The sequence below is a fragment of the Stylophora pistillata genome, chromosome 14 (assembly GCF_964205215.1).
Source record: "Stylophora pistillata chromosome 14, jaStyPist1.2, whole genome shotgun sequence".
In the NCBI taxonomy this organism is placed as follows: Eukaryota; Metazoa; Cnidaria; class Anthozoa; order Scleractinia; family Pocilloporidae; genus Stylophora; species Stylophora pistillata.
In genome coordinates, this window is record NC_142532.1 from 13,040,015 (window position 1) to 13,067,378 (window position 27,364).

The 27,364-nt window shown below is 41.9% G+C and overlaps 3 pseudogenes; all 3 read right to left on the minus strand.

Annotated features, from left to right (window-relative positions):
- Nucleotides 1-17,693: 17,693 nt before the first annotated feature.
- LOC148716611 (uncharacterized) lies at nucleotides 17,694-18,650 on the minus strand (annotated as a pseudogene).
- Nucleotides 18,651-20,223: 1,573 nt separating this feature from the next.
- LOC148716612 (uncharacterized) lies at nucleotides 20,224-21,449 on the minus strand (annotated as a pseudogene).
- A 994-nt stretch (nucleotides 21,450-22,443) lies between these two features.
- On the minus strand, nucleotides 22,444-23,754 carry LOC148716613 (uncharacterized; annotated as a pseudogene).
- Nucleotides 23,755-27,364: the final 3,610 nt, after the last annotated feature.

Consider the following 27,364-nt stretch of genomic DNA (forward strand, 5'->3'; position numbering starts at 1 on the left):
TTGGAGTGCTTTTTTCACTTACATGGTTTGTATGGCTTTAGCTAATACTTTCTTAGCCTCGGTCAGTATATTTTCACAACGAAGTAGCGTGGCCATTTTGATGGAAATTTTAAATTTCCTTTAAACTCCTGCTGTAGATTCAATTATCCCAAAACTAATTGACTGCACTTTAGGAGTGGTTTTGAAGCCTCAAAAAGAGTTAAGAACATCAAACATAAATAGCAGGTCCCCGACTTCCAGGAACAAGGGTCGTCCTTCAACATCACAGCATAAAACAAGCATAAATCATCATTACAATACAATACAATCTATCACTTATAGAGCGCTATTTACAATGACAGATCAACAGCACTTTACAATCAATCCAAACCAGTCCATCCCTCCCCAGGGGAGGACATCCATCACACAATAATCTCGCGCGTGGGAAATTAACGTCTCATACCCCTAACCCTGTAGGAGATGGGACCTCAATTTTTCATCCCTATCCGAGAAGACTAGAATATCTAACCATTTCTTGATGTTATAGAAAGGTAGCATATTCTTGTCAATTATTTTAAGACCTTGAGTGTTGGTCCGCCCGGGGACCGAACCCTCGACCTCCCTCACAACAGTCCAGTGCTCTATGCATTTAGCTAACCGCTAGGTGGTTATCATTGAAACATGAATACGAGTTCCTCTAATGACAAGGGTCCTCCGACAACATCAAAGCATAATACATGCTTCTTTGACCCTTCCAGCAACAAAGCACAATACACTATCAAAGCTTTCAATAACAATTTTTTTCCGTTGCTCAAGTGTTTTTCACAGGCTTCACATGCAAGACCAAAGCCCAACCCTCCTCCTTTCTCATCCGGGCTTGGGACTGGCAATGGCGGAGTTAAAAACGCAAGGGAACAAACGACGCATCGAAAAAAAAAAACACAACTCAACGTTGAAACTCTAAAAAACCCAACAGGTACCTGTTGTCCGAGACTGAGTGATTCGTGGGGCACTCCCCGGGGGTTGGCTACCCCAGCTCGCGTTTAATCCCTAACGAATCACTCAGAATCAGACAACAGGTTACAATAGTGAACACAAGGTCTTTTTTTCTTTTTCCTGTTTTTTTAATTTTCTTTTGGTTTTTTAATGTTTTTGCCTTTGGAAGGCACTTGCCCGCTCCTTATTTCCGGTTCTTGAAAATGTTCTTAACTTTGGCCCTGACCCGCGTAAAAGGGTTCCTCCGCAGTATTTGCTCAAGGCGGATGTCAGACGAGAAAACACTCCTTATTTCAGTGTTCCTAGGAACCTCGTCAAAGTGGGCGAAGGCGGTTTTGATCATTTCGGTCTCCTCCTGGGTCCAAGCTTGCCTTCCAGAAGCAGAGGAATGAACTGAGGCGGCAGAAGACTGCTCCTTTCTGACACTTTCCACAGACGCGGCTGACCTTTCGCTTGGTTCCTCCTCCGTGACACTGGTGGGGCCGGCACGCTGCTCTGATAGGACCAAGTTTCCCTCTGATGCGGCCTTGGTCCTCTCAGGTGTCGTTTGTGTTTGCAGCCGGATCTGCTGCAAGGCTTCTGCAGCAAGTTCAGTCAGGTCCTCCCTGAGGTACCTAGAGTTGGACAGGCGAATACACAAAGTATAAATGTAATTATTCTCTAGTACAAGTGTCGTATGTTTGGGCGAAAGACATGATCAAAAAAGCTGCTTATAAGTGGATGTATTCCTATGTTAATTACCAGGTTTGTGCCGTATCATCGCTGTGGCACATGAACCTCCGCAGCAGACCCTCGTTGATGGGAATGCCGGCCCGCTTCTTTGTCTGCATTACCGTCACGAGCCACTTCCTGAAGTCCGTGGCGCTTGTCGGGCGGTCAGCACGCACACCAGGTTTCAGCACAAAGGCTGTTATCCTGCGGCCGATTGTGCCCTTCTGATAAGAAGCGCCATCGGACTTCAGAAAGAGCTTCCCGGAGTCGCTGGAGTCCCCGCACACCAGTGGCCTTAGCTTGGTTACGAACACCTCTAAATCGTGGGCTATCACCGTATCGCGGGGAATCGGTGCAGGGCCGTCGACTTCCCTTTTGTGACTCGTCACCAAAATTACTTTTGCTTGCTCTTTGGCACCCCATCGGGCAGCCTTCCACTGAGCAATGGTCGCCGTCTCCAACGCGCCTGGACGCATTGCAACAGAACGGGTCTGTGATACTATCAGGCAGTCCCTGGCTGCCTTGTACTGGGCAAGGGTAAGGTTTTGTGTGTCTGTGCATTTCTCTGCGTCTACCAGTGTCTTCTGGCCCTCTACTGCCGGTCGCGATGCCATTATTTGACTAACCTCATGTGTTGTTAGCAGCCTGTAATAATAGTAATAATAATAACAGACACATTCATCCGGGGTAGCATGTAGGAGCCAAATGCTAATATCGTTAGAGCATTGAAATTAGCGTACCTCTCCGTTTCCTGCAATATCCTGGAGAACCGTTCACGTGAGGTCTCCTTGGTAATAGTGCGTCGCCAGCCCTTGAGGCTGGCGAGCATCTCTTGTAAGATATCCAGGGTTGGTTTGGAGAGGGTGGGCAGGTCACCTCTCTGCCTCCTTTTCACAAGGTAGTGTAGGAACATCTGGAGAGAGTTGAGGTAGCTCTTCAGGGTTCTGGCTGCTTTCTTTCCTAGACTGGGCACGAGCCAATCAAGCCATACCTTGCACCCATCCTCCTTACAGAGCACCTCAACGTTGCTGCCAGATGGCTCCAGTTCCTCCAATAATTTCTTAACCTGGCACGCATGCTGCAGGCTAAAAGAAAAGTGAAATGAAGGAATGAATCTTTACTTCTTTCAAACACAAAAACCACGTATCGAAAGGAAAGAGAATACAGAATTGGCATGATTAGAGATGTTCATAGATGCTGGTTCTGATGTTGGTGGTACCCTGCCGCTGGTGTACCAAGGTATCGGTAAAAGCCCGCCAGTCATTTATGTCTAGAAGTTTGTGGGTTCTCCTCTTAAAAGAAGGCCTCCTGGTTGTGGTACCACCCCTCAGACTCAGAGTCCGACTCTTGCGAGTCGTCCTCTGCGGCTGTCACAGGCGCCACAGATGGTGTTGTGGCGCGTGGGGGCGTAGCAGGCACAATATCGGCTGGCACTCGGGGCCCACTCTCAACTGTTTCAGGACTTGTCTGTCTTGCCCTCTTGGGCGGTGGACTGAAGTCTGAAGAGGAATCAATTGTCTCAACCACTGGCCGTTTAGCTGATTTTCGAGAAGGGGTGCCAGGAGGAGAGGGCTCGTTGCTAGAAGGGTACGACGGCCTCCAACTCTCGATCTCCTCATCGGAGCCTTGATAATGTCTGGCTATAGCCAGCAGATTCTTATATCTTTGACCTTTGAAGTGAAAAGAGTAATATCCATGAGAAACAATGGTTTTCTGGCGCATGTTTAAGTATTCTAGTCTACAAAACACGAACAAAGGGATACACAAACCCTTATCATCCAGTTTGTGGACTTGTATCAAATGTTGGGGCAAATAAGCCCCCAGGAATTGGCAGTCCTCTACCGGACACCACCGTCGCCTCCTCTTTCCCGTCTTCTTCGGTTTTTTCCCCCTTCTGTTTGGTCTCTCTTCCTTTGGCAGCTTTAATGGGCACAAACTTATGTTTTCCTGCTGTTGCAAGAACGAACATGCGCTGCATGTCCTCTTGTGATAAATCACCCTTCCTGACATGAACCTTTTGGAGGTGGCGCTTGAGATTTGGGCAGGAGTACCCTCGGCAGCAAGGAACCAAGCAGCTCATGGCTGGTTTGGATGTTCCCGACATAGATGGTCTCGGGGTGGGCGGAGTTCGTATTTCTGGCTCACCCTCGTCCTCCACGGTTTCTGCCACATCACTGCTACCGCCCTCAACATCTTCGGGCAACAGTGGTTTTCCCACACGTAGTGATACCTCATCGTCGCCGGAATCGGGTGTGGCCGTCTCCTTGGTAGGATAAGAAGGCTTTATGTTAGTATATCAACTTCTCCAAGTTGAAGATCAGAAGTAATAACAAAGCTAGTAAGAAGGGGTGCCTACAAACCTCGTCTGTTGACCAATCGGGGTCTTGGTTGCTCTCGTGTTGAACATCCCCTTCTATGTTTGCAGCCCTTCTTAACTGCTCCTGCTGTTTTCTCTCAAACATCTGCACTTTTCTGCACATGGTGACACTCCGGCAGATATCCGTTAATAACTTTTTCGAATGCCGTGCTACTTCTCTGCCCCCAATGTTTTTGGGGATCGGATAGCTTCTCTCAGCTATAGACTCATACAAAAACTGGGCATGCCCCATTATCCTCGTCGCGTCGCTTTGTGCATGGGTCAGTTGACAATATTTAGTTGCCGCCAAGAAACAGTAGAAATCAAACATGTCTTTGGCCAAGGCCTTCTCAAGGTCCAATGGTGTATAGGTCTCTGGTGGCTGCAAAGGCACACCCTGTGCTAAATTCAGTACCTCCTGCACCTCTTCGTCATTCAGGGACGCCTGCCCTAAAAGGCGTATGACATCCTCTAGCTCTTCGGACAGCTTTTTACTGCGTTCTGCCATTATTTGTTTGAAGACTACCCTGGCAAGAGCAAGAACATCAAACATGAATAGGAGCTCCTCGACCTCTAGTAACTAGAGGTCGAGGACCTCTAGTTACTATAGAGCACTTATAGAGCTTCTAGTAACTCACTTATTAAACAGTACACTATGAGAGCTTTCAATAACAATTTTTTCCGCTGCTCAAGTGTTTTTCACAGGCTTCGGATGCAAGACCAAAGCACAACCCTCCTCCTTTCTCATCCGGGCTTGGGACCGGCAATGGCGGAGTTAAAAACGCAAGGGAACAAACGACGCAAAAAAAAAAAAAACACAACTCAACGTTGAAACTCTAAAATAGCCAATGGGTACCGTGTTCTGAGACTGAGTGATTCATGGGGCACTCCCCGGGGGTTGGCTACCCCAGCTCGCGTTTAATCCCTAACAAATCACTAAGAATCAGACAACAGGTTACAATAGTGAACACAAGGTCTTTTTTTTTTGTTTTTTCTGTTTTTAATTTTTTTTGGTTTTTTAATCTATATTTTTAGTTTTTTAATGTTTTTGCCTCTAGAAGGCACTTGCCTGCTCCTTATTTCCGGTTCTTGAAAATGTTCTTAACTTTGTGCCTGATCCGCGCAAAAGGGTTCGTCTGCAGTATTTGCTCAAGGCTAATGTCAGACGAGAAAACACTCCTTATTTCAGTGTTCCTAGGAACCTTGTCAAAGTGGGCGAAGGCGGTTTTGATCATTTCGTTCTCCTCCTGGGTCCAAGCTTGCCTTCCAGAGGCAGAGGAATGAACTGAGGCGTCAGAAGAGTGCTCTTTTCTGACACTTTCCACGAACGTAGCTGTTCTTTTGCTGGGGTCCTCCTCCGGGACACTGGTGGGCCTGGCAGGCTGCTGTGATCGGACCAAGTACCGCACACGGTCGACCACCCGCTTTACCTTTGCCTCCGAATTGAGAACCTTAGCCAATACCTCATCACCCCTCATTTGAGCCGCCACTCGTTTCTTAGTGGGAGATTTTCTGGCCTCTATGTCGTCTGCAAAGACGACAGAAATGGCAGCGAGCTCCTCTGAGGTCAGAGATTGCTGCTTCAAAGTCTCAGAGTGGGGGCTGGCGGGTTGGTTTCCCTCTGGTGCGGCGTTGATCTTCTCAGGTGTCGTTTGTGTTTGCAGCCGGGTCTCCTGCGAGGCTTCTGCAGCCGGGTCTCCTGCGAGGCTTCTGCAGCAAGTTCAGCAAGGTCCTCCCTGAGGTACCTAGAGTTGGACAGGCGAATACACAAAGTATAAATGTAATTATTTTCTAGTACAAGTGTCGTATGTTTGGGAGAAAGACATGATCAAAAAAGCTGCTTATAAGTGGATGTATTCCTATGTTACTTACCAGGTTTGTGCCGTATCATCACTCTGGCACATGAGTCTCTGGAGCAGACCCTCGTTGATGGGAACGACGGCCCGCTTGTTCGTCCGCGTTACCGTCACGAGCCACTTCCTGAAGTCCGTGGCGCTTAGAAGGGCGGTCAGCACGCACACCAGATATCAGCACGAAGGCTGTTATCCTGCGGCCGATTGTGCCCTTCTGATAAGGGGTGCCATCGGACTTTAGGAAGAGCTTCCCGGAGTTGCTGGAGTCCCCACACACCAGTGGCCTCAGCTTGGTTACGAACACTTCCAAATCTTGGACTATCCATTTATCGCAGGGAATCGGCGCAGGGCCGTCTACTTCCCTTTTGTGACTAGCCACTAGCATTACTTTTGCTTACTCTTTGGCGCCCCATCGGGCAGCCTTCCACTGACCAATTGTCGCTGCCTTTAACGTGCCTGGATGCGTTTCAACAGAAAGGGTAAGTGATACTATGATGTAGTCCCTGGCCGCCGCATACTGGGCGAGGGTAAGGTTTTGTGTGTCTGTGCATTTCTCTGCGTCTGCCAGTGCCTTCTGGCCCTCTATTGCCAGTCGGGATGCCATTATTTTACTAACCTCATGTGTTGTTAGCAGCCTTTAATAATAGTAATAATAACAACAGACACTATTCATCCGGGGTAGCACGTAACAGCCAAATGCTAGTAACTTTAGAGCAAATAGCATTGAAATTAGCGTACCTCTCCGTTTCCTGCAATATCCTGGAGAACCGTTCACTCGAGGTCTCCTTGGTAATAGTGCGTCGCCAGCCCTTGAGGCTGGCGAGCATCTCTTGTAAGATATCCAGGATTGGTTTGGAGAGGGTGGGTAGGCCAGCTCTCTGCCTCCTTTTCACAAGGTAGTGTAGGAACATCTGGAGCGAGTTGAGGTAGCTCTTTAGGGTTCTGGCTGCTTTCTTTCCTAGATTGGGCACGACCCAATCGAGCCACTCTTTGCAGCCATTCTCCTGACAGAGCGCCTCAACGTCGCTGCCAGATGGCTCCAGTTCCTCCAATAATTTCTTAACCTGGCACGCATGCTGCAGTCTAAAAGAAAAGTGAAATGAAAGAATGAATCTTTACTTCTTTTGAACACAAAAACCACGTATCAAAAGTCTGTTCATAGATACCGATTCTGATGTTGGTGGTACCCTGCCGCTGGTGTGCCAAGGTATCGGTAGAAGCCCGCCAACCATTTATGCCTAGCAGATTATGGGTTCTCCTCCAAAAAAAAGTCCTCCTGGTTGTAGTACCACCCCTCAGACTCAGAGTCCAACTCTTGCGAGTCGTCCTCTGCGGCTGTCGCATGCGCCACAGATGGTGTTGTGGCGCAAGGGGGTGTAGGAGGCACGACATCGGATGGCACTGGGGGCCCACTCTCAACTGTTTCAGGACTTTTCTGTCTTGCCCTCTTGGGCGGCGCACTGGAGTCTGACGAGGAATCAATTGTCTCCACCACTGGCTGTTTGGCTGATTTTCTAGAAGGGGTACCAGGAAGATTTGGTGACGCGAGAGGCCTTCTAGGAGGAGAGGGCTCCTTGCTAGAGGGGTACGACGGCCTCCAACTCTCGATCTCCTTATCGGAGCCTTGATAATGCCTGGCCATAGCCAGCAGATTCTCATATCTTTGACCTTTGATGTGAAAAGAGTAATATCCAGGAGAAGCAATGGTTTTCTGGCGCCGGTTTAAGTATTCTAGTCTATAAAACACGAGCAAAGAGATACAGAAACCTTTATTATCCAGTTTGTGGACTTGTATCAAATGTTGGGGCAAATAAGCCCCCAGGAATTGGCAGTCCTCCACCGGACACCACCGCCGCCTCCTTTTTCCGGTCTTCTTCTTTTTTTTTCTGGTCTTCTGTTTGGTCTTTCTGCCTTTGGCAGCATTAATGGGCCCAAACTTCTGTTTTCCTGGCGTTGCAAGAATGAACATGCATTGCATGTCCTCTTGCTATATATCACCCTTCCTGACATGAACCTTGTGGAGGTGGCGCTTGAGATTTGGGGCAGAGTACCCTTGGCAGCCAGGAACCAAGCAGCTCCTGGCTGGTTTGGATGTTCCCGACTTAGACGGTCTCGGGGTGGGCAGAGTTCAAATTACTGGCTCACCCTCGTCCTTCACAGTTTCTGTCACATCACTACTACTGCCCTCAACATCTTCGGGCAACGGTGGTTTTCCCACGCGTAGTGATACCTCATTGTTGCTAAAATCGGGTGTGGCCATGTCTTTGGTAAGATAAGAACACTTTATGTTAGTATATCGACTTCTCCAAGCTGAAGATAAGAAGTAATAACAAAGCTAGTAAGGAGGGGTGCCTACAAACCTCTTCTGTTGACCAATCGGGGTCTTGGTCGCTGTCGTGTTGAACATCCCCCTGTATGTTCGCAGCCCTTCTTAACTGCTCCTGCGGTTTTTTCTCAAACCTCTGCACTTTTCTGCACATGTTGACACTCTGGCATATGTCTGTTAATAACTTTCTCGAATGCCACGCTATCTCTGCGCCCGCAATTTTTTTGGGGATCGGATAACTATTCTCAGCTATAGAGTCGTATAAAAACTGGGCATGCCCCATTATCCTCGTCGTGATGCTGTGTGCGTTGGTCAATTGACAATATTTAGTTGCTGCCAAGAAACAGTAGAGATCAAACAGGTCTTTTGCCAAGGCCTTCCCATGGTGCAATGGTGTATAGGTCTCTGGTGGCTGCAAAGGCACACCCTGTGCTAAATTCAGTACATCCTGCGCCTCTTCATCATTGAGGGACGCCTGCCCTAAAAGGCGTGTGACATCCTCTAGCTCTTCAGACAGCTTTTTACTGCGTTCCGCCATTATTTGTTTGAAGACTCACCTGGCAAGAGCAAGAACATCAAACATGAATAGGAGGTCCTCCACCTCTAGTAACTAGAGGTGGAGGACCTCTAGTTACTATAGAGCGCTTATAGAGCTTCTAGTAACCCACTTATTAAGCAATACACTATCAGAGCTTTCAATAACAATGTTTTTCCCTTGCTCAAGTGTTTTTCACAGGCTTGGGATGCAAGACCAAGGCCCAACCCTCCTCCTTTCTCATCCGGGCTTGGGACTAGCAATGGTGGAGTTCAAAACGCAAGGGAACAAACGACCCAACCAAAAATACAAAAACAATGCAATGTTGCAACTCTAAAAAACCCAAGGGGTGCCGTGTGGTGTGATGAATAGGTCGTCAAGTTCTGGTAAGAAGGGTCCTCCAACAACATCACAGCATAAAACTAGCATCAATCCTCATCAAACAGGAATAGGAGGTCCTGAAGTTCCAGTAAGAAGGGTCCTCCGACAACATCAAAGCATCAAACCTGCATCAATCAGCATCCCTCCGGGCACCGAACCCTCGACCTCTCGCACAATAGTCCAGCACTCTATGCATTTAGCTAACCGCAAGGCGGTTAACATTCAAACGTGAATATGAGTTTCTCTAGTAACAAGGGTCCTCCAACAACATCACAGCATTAAACAAGGGTCAATCCTCATGTAGCATGAATAGGAGGTCTTCAAGTTCCAGTAACAAGGGTCCTCCGACAACATGAAAGCATAAAACCTGCCTCAATCAGCATCCCTCCGGGCACCGAACCCTCGACCTCTCGCACAACAGTCCAGCGCTCTATGCATTTAGCTAACCGCGAGGCGGTTAACATTCAAACGCGAATACGAGTTCCTCTAGTAACAAGGGTCCTCCGACAAGATCACAGCATAAAACAAGCATGAATCCTCATCTAGCATGAATAGGAGGTCCTCAAGTTCCAGTAACAAGGGTCCTCCGACAACATGAAAGCATAAAACCTGCCTCAATCAGCATCCCTCCGGGGACCGAATCCTCGACCTCTCGCACAATAGTCCAGCGCTCTACGCATTTAGCTAACCGCGAGGCGGTTAACATTCAAATGTGAATACGAGTTCCTCTAGTAACAAGGGTCCTCCGACAACATCAAAGCATAAAACCTGCCTCAATCAGCATCCCTCCAGGCACCGAACCCTCAACTTCTCCCACAACAGTCCAGCACTCTATGCATTTAGCTAACCGCGAGGTGGTTAACATTCAAAAGTGAATACGAGTTCCTCTAGTAACAAGGGTCCTCCGATAACATCCAACTGACTCGCTAGCTCCCTCACTCACTTTCACCTCAGCTCTCTCGAGTCCACCTGTCCCTGAATAACGTTTTCAACGTTTTTTATGTTAACAAGATGAGGAGAGCTCCACCCAATCCATATCGCCTTTTCTTTCCCAAATTCAAACATGAATAGGTTACGCACCATGAGAACCGTATTTTCCGAGGAACAGGGCTTACCGGCTCACTGGTTCCCTCACTAACTCGTTCCTTCCCTCACTTTCACCTCAGCTTTCTCGAGTCAACCTGTCCCTGAATAACGTTTTCGACGTCTTTTATGATAACAAGATGAGGAGACTTCCATTCAGTCCGTATAAACTTCTTTTCTTCAACCCCAACATAAAAGGTATTTTCTGAACAGGCAAGGCAAGGCGACACTGATGTTGCATATTTCACCTAAATTGGACCCAATCGCACGTGGCCAGGCCCCAAAAAAGACCTTCTCTGCTAAGAGAAAGCCCCTTAAAAAACCTTTCCACGCTAATGCCAGAGCAGATTAGGCTTTAGCTTGACCCATTTCATATACTTATCAGCATACCTGGCCCCTCGCACCAAACCCTATGCGGTCAGGGCTACTCGAAGAGCCCTTACAACAGGGACATCCCTAAGGAGCTGTCACATCCTTTCAGGTTATTTTGTAGCTTTTGCCCTTTTCTTTATTCCACGCGTTGCTCTAACCCCCAATATTGATTTATCTCACATAGTAGTCCTGGAGTGACGTAGTGTAGGTCCGCAACACGCAATAAACACTTAACACTGGACTGAAGGTTAGGCGAAAATATCATAATTGTGAGATGGACAGGAGTGCACTTAATCTACTTTAACTCAATAACCCTCATTCTTCCAGCATTCAAACTTAGCAGGCATTAAGTACTGGAACCGTTGTTGTGTATCTGTAAGTATGAAGCTAATTACTCAAAATGCATCAGATTTATGGCGTTTAAAAGTAGACGAATAAGGTTGGAATAAATCAATCTTCTTTTTTTATTTCAATGAAAAGTAGAGGAAATTGTGATTACATCGGTGTAAGTTTAACGAAAAAAGGAAAAAATTTGATTTTATATATGAATTTTTTAAGATAAAAGTGATAGGTCCGCATAGCGCACATATGACACCCGTGTTAGCAGAAAATTCGTGAAAAATTTGGAGATAGAGTAATATCTAAGCCAATGACGACAAACTATTGTTAAGTCTATGGACTATCATGTCAATATCATTTTGTGTCAATTCCGTGCGATTTTGATGGTTTTCTAAGCCCTGAAAAAAAGGGTCAAAAAAACCCCAATTTTTTAGCTTTTTTGATCTCCAGCACATGTGCATTAATGATTTCCGTACTTTTAAATACCTCAAGTTGGGGTTCCTGAAGCGACCTTTCCAACGATGTATAAGGTGTCTACATTCAATTAAATAGTGCTCAACAAAACGTGAAAAACCTTCAAACCCTAACCCTAGCTTTTCCCAAATATGCAAATTTGACGAAAAAGGCGCATAAAATCAAAAATATTTGACGAGATGACGTCATACTTTGTCCACGTAATACAAACAACGCCATAAACATCCTGTGAAAGTTTCAGCCCGAAAGACCAAAGAATAAAGATTTTAGCAGTTTTGCGATCTAGCCCTAGTTTCAAGGTTGAGTTACGAGGAATGTCTTGTGTAGGTTTGATACCTATACTAGATCTTTCGGCCTAAGTCTGGATTTACCAAATTAGAGGGAATCGAGTGGAACTAACATCGCTCAATGGGGAATGGCCTATACTATGCACATACCAAATTTGGGCATGCTCGGAATATTTTTAGCGTGATTCCCCCGAGATGTTAATGAGGACTCTCTAACCCTAACCCTAAGTGGATGTCAAACCTTGCACATAGTTCTATAATAGTGCTCTATTTATGCCAAAGCCCAACTTCAGAACTTTAATCCTGAATTTTTTATGTATTTTTTAGAGGGTAGGGCTAGAGGGAGTCGGTATTAACATCGAAGGTGGCGTTAATACCGCCTCCCCGGATGTTAATGCGGACTCCGTCAATGTTAAGACGGACTCTCTCAGTGTTAATGGGGACTCCTTAGCCTCTAGCTGCCAAACCCTTTGAGGGTTTTTCCCGTGATTTTTTCACCAGGCACTACCGAAGACACGTAGTTGATGTGGATAAAATTTCATGAGGATGGCTTTCTTTTAAGAACAAAAAGATGGACTACTTAGCTTATAAACAAAATCGATGTTTAGGGGGTCCCTTACACGAAGCTCATCTAACTTTTTCAGCTATAAACCTTTAGCCATGAAACTCAGTGCATACTTGGCGAATGCCTTAAACTTGTAGTCAAATGAAAATGGAGAAATTCCCTCTAAAGAAATAGAAGTTACTACGCTCCAAAGTCGTATATATGCAAATGAGGCAAATACTTGCAAGAGAATGCAAGATGGCGGACATGAAAAGGGGTGCTCTCCTTTCAACTTCTATAACCTCGTAACCCCTAAAGTTTTAGACTTGTAATTTACTGCAGATATAGACAAGGCATTAAACTAGTTTTGTATGAAAAATGAAGCTATTAGATGTAGAGACGGCAAAGGTTCAATGTTTCAAAGTTGGTTAATTTATCCAAAAAAGAACAGTATGGCAAGTAGCATCCTCGACTCTCAAGGCTATAACTCTGCATATAGTTGATAATTATTAATGAAACCTTTTGCCAATAGTGGTATATTAGTGTACTACTTGTAAACGAGATTTGACCGAAAAAGAAAAAAATTTCAAAGGAGATAGCAATCTTTAAAAAAGCAGAAAAATATGTATTTGCTGTTTTTTGCTGACTTTGCGGCAATACCACGTGACACTATTGCATGCGAATGAGTCATTATTCTACTATAAAATAGAACCACTCTTTATCTCTAACATGGTATAAAAAGTTATCCAAACAATGAAGTATTTGAGGAGAACGAGTAATATTAAAAGAGAATAAAGAAATGTTAATGTGGACTCCTCTTCAACCTTCTCGGGCCTCCAGCGCATATGCATTGAAAGGTGAAGAAAATCTAGGTAGACTAAGTTGTTCCTCCGACTCAGACCCTTCCTATGATATATAATTCATGTAGTTCCACGCACGCGAGTCGAAAAAATAGAAAAACACACCAAGTCAATACGGACTTTTACCGAAATTCTTGAACAAAAACCTTCATAAAATCAAAAGTATTTATTGAAATCAAACGCTATTCTATACGCACAAACTACATTATATGGGTGTATCGGTGTGTAAATTTCGTGTCTTCAGCCTCCCTATTTAAGAAGTTGAGGTTCAAAAGAAAGGTCATTTTTGTAATTTGGGTTTCGTGTAATGAATGCATCCATGCAAATGTAATCAGATTGTGGAAAATTGTTAGGATACATTAATTAAAATGCCTGTGGAATGAAGTGGAACTTATATCGCCCGCGGAGGAATGATGGAAAATCTTTCCCGAGGTGATTTTTAGAAAAATTTATTTAATTTTTCCTTCATTCCCCGCAAAAGTTAACACCGACTCCTACCTCAACTTTGAACTCCAATATCTTAATATATATTTAATAAAAAGTATTGATATTACATAGGCGTATAGATCTATGTCTCTACTTTATGTGTGGCAAGTTTTATTAAAAAATATTAAAACGCAAATTTTTTATGAATTTTTTTGTAGACCTATCTCGGAGGGAGTCCGTATTAACAGCCGCAGAACCTAATTAGGGTTTTCGCCATCGCACAAAGCTGAAATTTGGCAATAATGTTCCTAGGGATGTTAACTGTTAATTGAGCGGAAAGGAAAGGTATGTGAAAATTTCATCGTAGTAGCACTTTAAAGAGTATGTGAGGAGATCTAACAACTGCAAAGGTGTGGAGGGGACTTATGCTAAAGCTGAAGCTTGCAGAGAGTACCTAAAAAGTCTTCAATTAGAAAAGATTCTTGAGAAAAACAAGACAAATGACACAAATCAGGTATGACAATTTTAAAAATACATTTCAAACACAAAGGCAAACGTACAAGTGGTAAAGTTCCTTGTGCCCAAACTCAAGTCAAGCTATTTGCATTTTGTTTTTTCATGATATTAGCAGATCAAGCCCCATCACTTATCAATTTCAATTTATTTTCAATTCAATTTATTTATTTGTTAGCAAAACAATATTATCACAGTCCTAGGTGACCCGCAATTAGCAAGCTATTCTAGGCGGGCCACCCTTCTAAAACAAGTGCTGTCTCTGCTAATGGTCACATACCGATACAATTAAACAAAGATAATCATTAAATAAAAATACAATTGTTAAATAAAATAAAATAAAATTAAGTCCGTTGAATAATTAAATAATCAATTGCAAAGTTATCAAGATATATAATACAATTGAAACAAGACTTAAATGAAGAATTACTTTATCAAGAGATATTTACAAATTTCTGAGCAGCGTATATCAACATTCATCTCCTCATTTTCCAAAAGTTTTAACAGGCGATTTTTAAGTTCACGCTTAAACGGGGTTCTGTTTTTAATACGAAGTTCTTTTGGGATGCTATTCCACAATCTTACACCTATTCTAGCAAAAGAAAATAAAAGTTGGTTAGTTCTAGACGCTTTAACGTATAGATTAGCCGTTGCTGAGAATCTTGTGAAATGGTGATGAACCTGCTCGGAGTGGAGAAAGAGTATAGAAATATTAGACGGGGCACGGTGATTATCAATGTCATGCATCAAAGAGGAAACCAAATGAGAATAGAGCATAGTTATTGCTAAGATTCTGGAGTTAACAAATAGCGGGGCACTATGAGTTTTGCTATCCGCAAAATACATTAGTCGTAGAGCACGTTTTTGTAAAATGAGAACCTTATTTAAATGAGTGTTAGCAGCTTGTCCCCAGGCAATAAGACCATAAGAGATATAGGGTTCAATTAAAGAGCGGTAGATGTTAAGAAGTGTGGCAAATGGGACAAGATGTCTTAACCTGGCAATTATACCAATTCCTTTACTAACTTTAGATGAGATATAATCAATATGATACTTCCAAGAGAGGTTATTATCTATCAGAATTCCTAGATATTTCACAAAAGTTTTTTGTTCTAGAGATACACTTTTTTTAAGATCGTTATTATAAATTTTCAAGTGAACTATGTAGTCCAATTTGCGTTGGTAAGGGTGGAAAATAACAAAGTTAGATTTACTAGTGTTAAGAGAAAGTTTGTTTGCGTCCAACCAGTCACCCACTTTTGCGAGTTCATCATTAACAACTTTTTCAAGATCCTTAAGATCTTTGTTTGAATAAAGCAAGTTAGTATCGTCAGCAAATAGGTAAAACTCAAAAATCTGGGAGCAACGGTAAATGTCGTTAACATAAATCAAAAAGAGAAGGGGGCCAAGTACAGACCCTTGAGGGACACCACAAACTATCTCTTCTATATTCGATACGGTTGAACCAATTTGAGTCGACTGGTTCCTGTTCAACAAGTACGAAGAGAACCAGTTATTAATTATTCCTCTGACTCCATAATGATATAATTTGTGCAGTAAGATTGAGTGATCCACCGTATCAAATGCCTTTTTTAGGTCAATAAAAATACCACAAGAGAATAACTTTGCATCAATATTAGTTTGAATTTTGCTTAAGATATCTAAAATTGCATGTTGGGTTGAACACTTGTCTCTAAATCCATATTGAGAAGTAAAAAAGATACCATTTTTTTCGCAATGTGATTTAAGACGTTTAGCCATCAATTTCTCAAATAATCGATTGAAGACAGAAAGGAGGGAAATTGGGCGGTAATTACATGGATCAGTTTCGTCTCCCGATTTGTAGATAGGAATTACTTTGGCATGCTTCAAAAGATGGGGATAAATACCCGTTGAGATAGACTTATTCATCATGGCAGCTAAGAGTGGAGAAAGGATATGGCGCCCAGATTTTAGAAGATGAACCGGGCAAGAATATAGGCCATATACTTTATTACTGGGTATAGCCAAGATTTCCAAGTCCACCTCGGATGGAACGACGGGATCAAAAAAGAAAGACTTAAAGTGATTAGTGCCGACAAGGTAGTCCTGGAAATTTATCCTGGAAGGTGATATATTGCGTGCAAGCCGCGGTCCAATAGACGCAAAGTACTGATTAAAGATATTGGTTATTTCAGACGGATTTTGTGTTACTTCAGAGTTGTTAGAGCGTTGGAGGGCTGATACTGTTTTTTTGTTACGCTGTCTGTTCAATAGTTCATTAATCCCCTCCCACGTTTTTTTAACATTTCTTAGATTTGTAGTGAAGTAAGCTTCATAATACAATCTTTTACTGAGACGAGAAAGACTAACAATTCTATTCCTATACAGCTTATATTTTGATTTATCTCCTGAGTAAAAAAGTCTATTCTTTATTTTGATAGATTTACGTAGGCCCTTAGTTATCCACGGTTTGGAAAATTGTTTAGCCTTGCGCCTAGATAAAATTTTGAGAGGAGCGTGTTTATTAATGAGCTTGTTAAATTTATTGTAAAAGGAAGAAAAGCATTTGTCTACAGATCCATATGTCATTGAGTTATCCCAATCAGTATCCGAGACATCATTAATAAAGCATTCTTCAGAGAAGTTGGAATAATCGCGAATTTTATGTTTAGCAGTAAAATTTTTTGGTATAAGACTGTGGATAAAACAAAATTGGGAGTAGTGATCACTAATGTCTGACACGATATTTCCACCTGAAATTTTATGATCAAATCTATTCAGAAATATATTATCAATGAGTGTGGCAGAATTATTGTAGACTCTAGTTGGTTTATCAATTACCGGGAAGAACGAATAACATTGTAAAGATAACAAAAAATTTTGGGAGTAATCGGAAATTTCAGATTTGAGGAGATCAATATTGAAATCGCCCATAAGATAAACAACTTTATCAGAGGAGCTAAGTTTTTCTAAAGTAAAGTCTACATATTGGAGGAATTGTTCCGGATCATTATGCTGCCTATAAATCACTCCACAAACGATATTTTTACTCTTTAGGGATTCAATTTCGATCCATAAAGCCTGAAAAGCGTCTTTAGATGTTCTCTCCAGAACCTTATATTTCAAACAATTTTTAATGTACATTCCAACACCTCCACATGATAGAGGTGTTGGGACATATTCAAACTGATAGTTTGGTATGCAGGCATTGAAATCTAGACCAGATGAATTTGTAATTTTTGTTTCTGTAATACCGATTACACTGAATTGGTAGCAATGTTTTTCCGCAAACTTCTTACGTTAGTATGAAGCATAGAGAAAGGGCATTGACTATCTGATTCCAACAAAGACTCTTTAAACATAGAAAAACTATAGGGTGAGAAATATTTACATCCAATTTGTTGCATGCTTAAGTTTCTGTCGGGATTTAATGTTGATTCGGTATTTAAGCGAAACAAATCTAGATCATAAATATTATGAAGTTTGTCTAAGTACTTCTTGGTCGGTAAGTCACTGTTGAGAATGTTATTAAACTGTCCATGAGCTCTAATAATATCAACATTCGCGTATGGAAGTTCGCTTAGGGTAGATTTAATTGTACAACGAACACGTTTCTCACTAGCACTCATACTTATTATCTAGAAACAGACAAACAACTCTACAACAACATGAATACTTAGCCTTCACGTCCATTCGTTAATCGTTGCAGGTCCGTGATATCCTTAATCTTGATGGCTCAAGACGTGGTATCTTTACGAAGATAAACAAGCGATCCCTTCGACCAGCAATATTGATAGTGAAACTGCTCCTTGAACCTCTTAGCTTCAAATAAAACCTTTTGCATCCTTGGCGTTAAATGGTCAAAAATTCTAACAGCGGAAAGGGAGGCACCGTCAGGTAAACCAACAGCAGATGGGGCAACTTTACTTGCATTTCTTTTATGATTCATGACATCATCTTTTGACAATCGTCTAATAAATCGGCAAATGATTGGCCGCGGGCCGCCATTGTCATTGCTTCTTGTTGGGACTCGATGGGCTGTGTCAATGTCATGAATTGATACAGCGGATCCAATTGCCTTAAATAAACAATCACATAGCTCACTCGTAGAGGCCGAGGATTCATCTTGACTCAATTGAGGGACACCAACAATCTTAACATTATATTGATAACTGTACTCTTGAAATTCATCGATGCTCCTGGAAACTCTGTTAACTTCAACAGCAATCTCATCAAGCATGGCACCTAAGCGATCAAGTTCTTTACCAGCAGAGACCCTGAATCGCTCAAAGTCATCATATTCTTTACTCATGAATTCTAAGCTTTGCTCTACTTCGTCATTAGTCGCTGCAGGTTTTTTTGACTGCTCCAGCAGCATCTCCTTCATCTTAGCAATCTCATCCGCCATGACAGACAGTTGATCTTTAAGCTTACTGTTCTCTCTCTTGAGGCTAGCAACAGACTCAGGCATTCTTGAATCTCTCAGAAAGCAAAAAAAGAAAAACGATCAAGAAAAAAAGAAACGAAAAGTTATCCAAAACGAAACGAAAAATTATCCAAACTTGATTAAGATTAGCGGAGCTCGTAAAGTAACGTCCGTCCTGACCAACTCCAAGGTAATCAGGTTATCCTAGGTAATCAGCTGATAACAAATTTATAAATCAAGGAATGAGTTTGAATTTAACGTGAATTTCTCTAAACTCCCCATCCCCTATCCCCGACCTCACCCTTTTTTCTTACCAAACAGTTAACAATCTTAGGCACATACATTCACAAAGCCATGTTCATGTAATGTAGTGGGTCGATTATAATTACCATCATTTTGTGTCACTTTCTTTTAGAGCATAGTGAGTTCTGTGGAAAATGCAAGAGTAGCATGTCACAGAGATGCTCGCCACTCGTTGATTGGGACAACAAACAAAGTTGTGCAAGTCACAAACTCTGATCATGAGAAGATTGCATCATCTCTATCACTTACTCAAGCTGAAGTTTCGAGTTAATTTGGATATGTCAACAAAGTTGAAATGGTAAATTGGCCACCGTAACGATTACAAAAGCTGACGTTTTGAGCGTTAGCCCTTTGTTGGAGCGAATAGAGGAATTGTGGGTTGTGTGTGCTTTTAAAGGCAGAAAATGGAGCTACGTTATTGGTGGGAACATGGCAACGAGAAAAACACGAAGTTTCGAGTGTTTGTCCAGTCAAAAAGAAATGTTTTGTGTCAAACCTTGGACATGAAGGTACTGTTCTTTCAAGTGATAATCACAGGAAAAAATTCACAAAACACATCAGTGGTTTTGAAAACGGTACTTACATTAAATCCCATTTAAAAACCATTAACGGAAAAAAAGAACAATTTCCATTGATGGTTGTTATAGTTAAAACCATCAATGGTTAATAAACATGAAACATTGTGTTTTACTCAAAATGCATGCATGTTTCTCCAACTTCTCATCATGGCTTTTTTCAAAAGAACATTTTAATGGTTATGAGAATGGTAATTTTTCTTAACCCATTCACAAAACAGTAAAGGAATCACCACACTTAATTAACATTCATGGTTTTATGCATAAAACCCTACATGAATAAAGATCAGAAAACATTGGGGTTTTTAGTTAATTTACATGCATGTGTCCTAACCTTCTTGTGATGGTTTTTTGTTGAAGAACATTAATGGTTTTAAGGAGTGTAATTTCTCCAAGACCCATTCTAAATTCCATTGATGGCAAAAAGCAATTTTCTCTTAATGGTTTTCATCAACAAAAAATATTGGTTAACAAGCTAGAAACATTGTGTTTTACTTAAAAAAACACATACTCTACCTCTCTAACCAAACACATATTTTTTCTCAAAAGAGCATGCACAGTTTTTAAAGGGTAAAAAAAGAGAAAAAAACAGAGCAGTCAAAAATTGAAAAGCAGAAAACTTGTTTTATTTAAAATTCAATATTGACTTAATATTTTTATTTAAACATGAAAACTGGAGCAGTTTAAAGGCTTAAACTGTGACTGTATTGGAATGAGAAAGGATTGAAATTGACCTTAAGCATTTTTCAGAACACAATGGGTGTCTGAAAACTTATCATAAAGCACAAAACTTTAAATGCTTTTATAACCTGAGAAGATGTAAAGATATAACTGAATAGCGTTAACAAATGTAATTGATAAACCATGTTTATGACAACATGTATACTTCCAGGGATAATAAGTTAGTAAACTTGGAGCTTTTGAACCTTGTCTCTTTTAAAATCTTTAAAGTTTGCACTGTTAATCTTTACAAAGTTCTTCCTCAAGAGGGTCTTTGCCAAGGCCTCTGCCATGCTGTCTTTGGAAGAAGTGTTACAGGAGAGTTTAAATTTCTTTGTGCCTGGAAGCAACTGTTGCTTAGATACATCTCTACATTTGATGGCAGAGAACATGACAGTGATGATCAGTTTGGCACCTTGCAGTGACAAATCTGAAAAACATAACGCACGGAACATGACTGGTCATATCAACAAGTAATTAATTGCAATTGCAAAATATTTCAACCAAATTTGGAAAAAGTATAGTTCAAATATTTCAAGAAAGAATCATGGACACATGAAATGTCTATGTTGAAGCATTGTAAAAAATTCTGTTCCCCAAACAACCATACCCTCTTAATTCTCTCAGATTTCGTCTTTGTCACTACTAGTACTGCTTGAACTCAATATGTGTGTCACCTCCATCATCTTCCTTGACATCACTGGCATCCAGTTCAGATGATGAAGTGGAAATCACTCTGAGTTTTGTGTTGGATTGCTAAAAATGTTTACTTTGACCCATTGATTTTACCTCTACCGCAAACCCTCCTATATACACCAGTGGTTTTTCCCAAGTTAGATGTAGAAATGGCGGGAAGGCGCCAAATCCAGATTTTTCGGAGACTACAATAATGCCTGAAAGATAAGATCATAACATACTTAAACTTACTTTGCCTTGTAAATCCTGTGATTTAAATCTGTCAGAGTTCTCCTCTCTGCCACAGTGGGTTTTACAGTGCCTCCCAATCACCAAGGGAATTCCTGACAAAATTTCTTTTAACCGCATTTGATCGCTTAGAGTGCTCAACCTGCAGACGGCAAACTGAGTGGCATTGCCATCTTTCGCCTGTAGTTTAGGTGCTTTACCATCAATTTTCTGCTCTGTTGTAATAAGAGGGAAGGGCCAAAATGAACAGTAATCACTACTGTAATATACCTAAACTTGAATGTAGCAAGGAATTAAATTAAGATTTGGAGCCGGTTCACAATGAAATAACTCTCAACATTACGTAGTTATAAATTGTACTAACTAACAGCTACTGACCTTCGAATTTTTTGGCTACTTCGTCGTTGTATTGTTTTCCTATAATTTGAGAAACATCCTCCACAGTCCACTCTGTTGTTTGCCTTGACAAGTTCGAACCTTCCATATTTTTGTCTCAGCTTTAGCTTCAAAAAGCGAAATGAACAGGTCACGAAAATTTGTCAAAGATCTTCCACAATTGGGCGCCAAATCATGAGCATGACCATATTTGGACAACACAACCCCTCACTTTCGTGCCATTCTCCAAATAAGGTGTTTAAAACTTGTCCCAGTCCTCTCACGCTTTACAGTTTTCCCACTGATTGAGTGAAAAAGTATGGCATATATTTTGATAATCAAATGTTCAGTTGCTGTTCTGTTTTTGCTTATTTATCTTAACTTGTGACGTGAAAAGAAGCTGGAGTCGAAGGGAAATCGTTCGATGTTACTGCGGGGACCTTTCTTTCACTCACGTCCACTGCCCATGCGCCTCCTGCAACGGGAGACCTGTTTCGTCTTCTGTTTTGTCTTCTGTTTTGTCTTCTGTTCAGTTTAGACATTATTGGCAATGGCAAAATTCTCCAGAATCTGCCGACCCTTTTCTTGATTGGTAAGTGTGTTTTCACATCCTTGTATTTTAACATAAATGGTAATTTGTTTCAAGTCGTGTGTTTTAACCAAAATACATGGCAGTTTTTTCAATTTTGGAAGAATGTGTTTATGATTTGTTTCTCCATTGATGGGAAATGTACAAACCTTTAAATGTTTAAGCGAAAAACCACCACTGTTTTAGTTGTGGATTATCCCCCCAAAAAACAGTGTGGTGAATGTTTCCAAACCATCAGTAGTTTTATGAAAAAACGAGAATGGATTTTGGTAACTCCACCTTTGTCATAAAATGCATGGAATTTATTTAAACATCAATGTTTTTTCCAGCAAAATACAACATTGTGTCTTGATTTCACAGGAGTGTGTTCTTTAGTTTGTTTTCCATCAGTGGTAAAGGTACAGACATTTTACAGTTTTTTTTCAAAAACCAACCATGTTTTCAAGATTTGCATGCTTTTAAATTTCCATTGTAGTGAATTTGATGTGCCATAATGGTTTATTTGAGGTTTCGTAAACTTTGCCCCGTTTACGAGGGGTTTTTTGACCTATTAATACTCTCGTACAGTAGACTCGACGTGTGTTAAAGCAAAGCGTTTAATCCAAAAAATCTCTCTCATTCGTCTTACAACAGATGTGTAAGAAAAACTCTCGAAAACGTGGGGCCCTAGTGTTATATATGGGGATATCACGTAATAGAATGTCTAATTGGATCTCTTATTGGTCGTTCCTAAGTGATAATCAATCAAAGTTCGTTCAAGGTTACCTCAATCACTGGTGTTAATTAAGAAACTAAACATCTGTTCTACTCAAATTACGAAGTCTCCAACACACTCCCCCGGGCAGCTTTGAATATGAAGGTGCACGCAATAACGGAGACTGTGCCTCGACGAGCATTTCCGAAACCAAGAAGTCTTCAGAAATTGTTCCAAATCAGTCACTTATTAACCATTTCTCGCTCTCTTCTCCCTTGGCAATCTGCGTACTTCTTGCTGCGGCTGTGCTCGCTGCTGCTCTCCTCGGTCGGAACGTGGCGACCCGTGGGTTCAACTGCTGTTCCAAGACTGCTGGCTGGGTGACCCTGGGCTCACTCTGCAAATACAAAGGATATAAGTGTTGGACTGGTCGCTGAATAACTCCCTTACTCGTTCTCAGCTGAACAGCCCTCGTGTGGCCGTCTGGGCCTGGGTAAGTTGCCTCGACGATGGCTAGAGGCCACTTGCCTCGATTTTTGCTGTCAGATCGTACAATTACGGCCTCCCCAACTCTGACCTGGTACTTGGCTGTCTTGTGGAACAAGTTGTGGCGCTCTCTCAAGGCAGTTAAGTACTCGCTTTGCCACCTGTTCCACAGCTGATCCTTGCAGGATTTCAGAAATTTGGCTCTTCTACGCAAATCCTTGTCATGGATCTGGCAGGCTGGTCTTTCAGGAGGTTGGGAGGATCGCTGAAATAGAAAGGAGGCTGGTGTCAGGGTAGGTAATTCCAAGTCGTCTTCAACATAGCTGAGGGGGCGTTGATTTACTTGAGTTTCGACGTCCATCAACACTTCACTTAGTTCATCCCAAGAAAAGGGTTGCTCTTCTAATAACCTTGTACATAGCAGTCTTCACAATGCCAATCAGCCGTTGAAATTGTCCGCCCCACCATGGCGCGCGACTCAAGTTGAATCTCCACTGAATATCATGCGATTCCAGGAACCCATTATACTCTTCATCTCTTCTTGCTTGCTTCAGCCATTTTGCGGCTTTTACAAACGTACTTCCGTTGTCGGAGTATATCACACTCGGACGTCCTCTTCTTGCTATCAGCTGTCTTAGGCATGACAAAAACTTACTGGTTTCTAGGTTTGTGACTAGTTCCAGGTGTACTGCCCTTGACAAGCTGCACGAGAAAATGACCAAATATCCTTTCCCTTCTGTTTTGTTTTGCAACTTGTTGAGGATTGGTCCCACAAAATCGGTCCCAATGACCTCGAAAGCTCCTCTGATGTTAGTACGCTCTGTAGGTAGCAGTCCAGGGGGTGGTGCTGTTATTAATCACGGAAATGCTTACAGCCCCAACAGGTTGATCTTGCAGACTTCACTAATTTTCTCAGGGTCTGGATCCAGTATTCCTTGCGAATGGCGGCCATGGTCAGGGACATGCCCCCGTGAAGGGTTTCAGTGTGGATTCGCTGTACAAGCTTCTTTGTGAAAATCGCATCTGCTGGAAGGTATACTGGGTGCTTCCCTTTAATTCGTCTGTGGCATTCGAGTACCCCAGCTGCGTTTGGAACCAGGTTTAACATCTGTTTGGTCCTTTGAAAATTGGGCTTTTGCATGTCAAGCTGCTGTACTCTTTTAATCCACCAGTGTTTCACCTCTTTTATGTCCTCACTTGTTAGATGACCTTTGCACTTCCTGTGGGTGGTGAACTGTCGTACCCAAGCATGGACATGAAGCACTCAACGAAGGTCATTTTGCTCAAGGAGTTCGTCGAATTCGCTATGGTCTTGGCTGGGTTTTCCTTGTGCTAGGTCAAGCACCCCCTTGCTGGCTTTTGCTTCCTCTTTCGACGCTGGGGATTTTGCTGTCACAAGATTGTCTGGCCACTTCCCGGGGTCACTTAACCAAGTTGGGCCATTCCACCATAGTGCTGCGTTGGTGACCTGGCCTCCCCAACTTGCTAGATCGACGGGGTTGTCAAGGGTAGGGACATGTCTCCAACGAATCTCTGGATGCTCTCTTATTTTGCGTACTTGGTTCGCAACGAATTGTCGTTACTGGCCGTTTCCCAGTATCCAATGTAAGGCCATCGTGCTGTCAAGCCATCCATAGTTTGTGGGTTCTGGCAAATCTTGGAGTGCGTTCCTAACGTTGGTAACTAGATTATACATACATACATACATACATACATACATACATATACTTTATTTAATCTCGAATTTGGAGTAGCTAAAGAATAATCTAGTAACTTCGAGTTACAAGTATAATTCTAAATACTACTAAAATGTAAAATGTAAAATTGTAACATTCTAAAATTTAACTATGAGAAAGAGTCATACTGTAGAATCTTGCACTTGAAATCAGAAAAGTCAGACGTTCTAAAAGAGTCCAGAAGAGAGTTCCATAGTTTTGAAGCCATATATGAAAAGGAGTGAAGACCATAAGTAGTAGTTTTTGTAGACGGTAGAGACAAAATATAATTTCCGCGTAGATTATAGGATACAGACCGGAAACTAAACATATTCTTTAGATAGCCTGGATAGCAGTTAAAAAACAAGCTCTTGTACAATATAATTAAGAAAGTCTGAAGGCGTCTTTTATACAGAGATTTGGAGTTAACTTTGCTAAGTAGAGAGTCATAGGGAGAATTATAATCCTGCAAAATAACTCTAAGAATTCGCTTGTTTAAAGTATCTATCTTCTCAGTGCTACGTGCACCACAAAAGTGCCATACAGACGAACAATGGTTAAAATGTGGCATAATAAAAGTCTTATACAATCTTAGTAGAGTATCTTTAGAGATAAGTTTATGAAATCTTAGCATTACATTGAACTGGCCATTTATCTTCTTACAAATAGTTGATATATAATTATCAAAACGCAACCTATTGACAATATTTATTCCAAATATATCCAAAGAATCTTTTAATGGAAAAGAGAAGGAGTGGCCTGTTTTTCCCAAGACTATAGCCTGGTGTTTTGTCTCATTTACAATCATTCCATTGCTGCGATACCACTTATTTGCAACTCTCACTTCCCGACAAATACAGTTCTCTAGAGCTACTGGGTCGACATCAGAAGAGTATAACTGATGATCGTCCACATATGCGTGAAATTTACCTTGCGTAACCGAGTAAAACAAGTCGTTGATGAATATGTTAAAAAACACAGGCCCCAAAACACTTCCTTGCGGAACTCCTCTTTTAACTTCTTTCCAACTGGAAAAGGTGTCCCCAATCTTGACTCTTTGCTGTCTCCCCGAAAAATAATCCTTGAAGAGTGCTAAACTTCTCTCTCCCACACCATAAGCTTTGAGTTTTGCTAAAAGTAGATTGTGTTGAATAACATCGAAAGCCTTAGAAAGATCCATTGAGACTACCGCAACTAATTCCCCTTTATCGAGCATAGCCCTCCAGTCCTCAATTAACTTTAGCAGTGCCGTCTCGCAACTGTAGAACCTTCTGTAAGAGCTGATGGAATCCGACAGAATCGCTTGATAAAAGTCTCCCAGCTGTGGTATTAGCAGCTTCTCATATATATAATAGAAAAGGTTCCTTTAACCTGTACAATAGCTATATATTAGACCAACAACTAACTCACCAAATTCATGTAAGCCAAGAATACTGTAACTTTTAGATGGCAAACAAAAGAGAGTTTGAAATGTGCTAACAACGCTTACCAGAAAACAGATACACCTTGAATCCAGGAAATGCAGATTCAAGCCAGCGAAAGCCAATATCTAGAGTACTCTTTGTGAACCATGTGTCCTGTTTTGTGTCTTCACACCACAGGTCTATCACTTCTGCAGATCGCTGGGCTGGTAGTACTTGGACAATAACATAAAACCCATGGAGTGAAATGCCCCGTTTTCCAAACCAATTGCGTTGGTTCTCTCGTGTTCGCATGCCAAGTTCCAACTTCATTTTATAGTCCCTCACAATAACGCATTCTCCAGGCTTCAAGCGCTTCAAGACAAACTTGTAGTAATCAGCTTGATGTTTCGTCCGCAAAAGATGTGAAACATAACTCCAATGCGTGTTGATCGATTCTTGAAGCTTGTTTTCAATCTTTTCACTTTCAGTGGAATTAGCTCAATTCTGCAGTGAAGTAGTTAGCTTATCACAAACTTCATAAAACTTTGTCATTTCTTGCACACTATCAGGGTGCCCCTCAGAACAAGTCCCAAATGCATAAGCAAGACAAAGCTCTAAGCAAGAAGAGTGTCTTTCTGCTAACTTAGAGTAATTCCTTTCAAGGAATGTGTGATGGTCCGTGAGCTCCTTGACCATCATGGCAGGGTCAAAAGAGTTGGACTTTCCCCCTCCAAGGTTAGCAATTATGTGGAAAAGTTCGCAGATTGCATCAAAGTTTGTGCGACCAAAGTCATCACAAATTGCAGAGACCTGCCAGCATAGTGTTAGTGCGAAAGTTTTTTGGCAGATGAGTGTAAATAAAGATCCTCTTTACACCATTTGGGTTTTCCAACATGTACTGTTGTACAATGTTCTTCAGGGAATCTTGCCAGTAACGCACAGCTGTTTCTTTCCAATTCACCAAGACTCCACGGCAAGATGACGCTCTGGCAATGTCATCCCGGGTGAGGAATTCTGTCAATTTTTGCAGAATTTGTGGGCTGACCCGCTGCCAAGGCCTGAAGAAACTCATTTGCATGAGACGAAGGTTGCTGCAATGTACCACGCAGCTGCTTCCAACTTCTGCTTTGCAGAATG